Genomic DNA, 724 nt, shown 5'->3' on the forward strand with positions numbered 1-724 from the left:
GATGGCCGGGAGCTGCAGCAGCCGCAGGTGAACCAGGGGGTGCCAGGGCTCGGGGCTGGGTCCACAGCATGTGCCCAGTGGGTGGGGGGCCTTGCAATGTGATGGGAGGACAGGACAGCACCCCATGAAGGAGAGCAGGGACATGAGGGAGAGGGCTGGGCAAGGGGTCTTCTCCTGCCCCCCCAGGCCTCTGCACCCCCCAGCCCTGGCCAGGGCATCCCTGACTTTGCTTAAGCTGCATGAGTTTGGTTTCTGGAACTTGCACCCAAACTTCTTACTGAAGTGGAAAGGACACTACAAACCGGAGCCCTGGAGACAGTCTCAGTGTCCCTGTGTAGCTGCCCTAGAAGCAAGGCCGGGTGGGCTGGGCCCACCCCTCCACGGGGTGTTTTCTGTGTAATTGCTGTTGGGACCTGTCACATGGTGGCCCGTTCCAGTGCGGACACCACGAAACCGACCAACTCCAGGCTTTTGACTGTACAAATGACTTCTATTTGGATGTGGTTACTCAGTAAATACTTAACAATGACCATCTCAGATAGCCACCAGACAAGAAAGTGAGAGATGAACGGTGGCTTTTCAAGCTATGGGGGCGATTAGGAAGTGAGCAGGGAATGAAGCCAGAGTTTTCTCTCCGGTGACTTCTCCTCCTGCCTCCCCCTCCCCTTCAGGAGCAGAAAAGAGTCAATACAAAATTGTAAGCCCTAGAATAGGCTAAGACAAG

Source organism: Delphinapterus leucas, chromosome 13, assembly GCF_059928025.1.
Source record: "Delphinapterus leucas isolate spDelLeu-1000000601 "Yukka" chromosome 13, BTC_Dleu_Yukka2, whole genome shotgun sequence".
NCBI classification, from domain to species: Eukaryota; Metazoa; Chordata; class Mammalia; order Artiodactyla; family Monodontidae; genus Delphinapterus; species Delphinapterus leucas.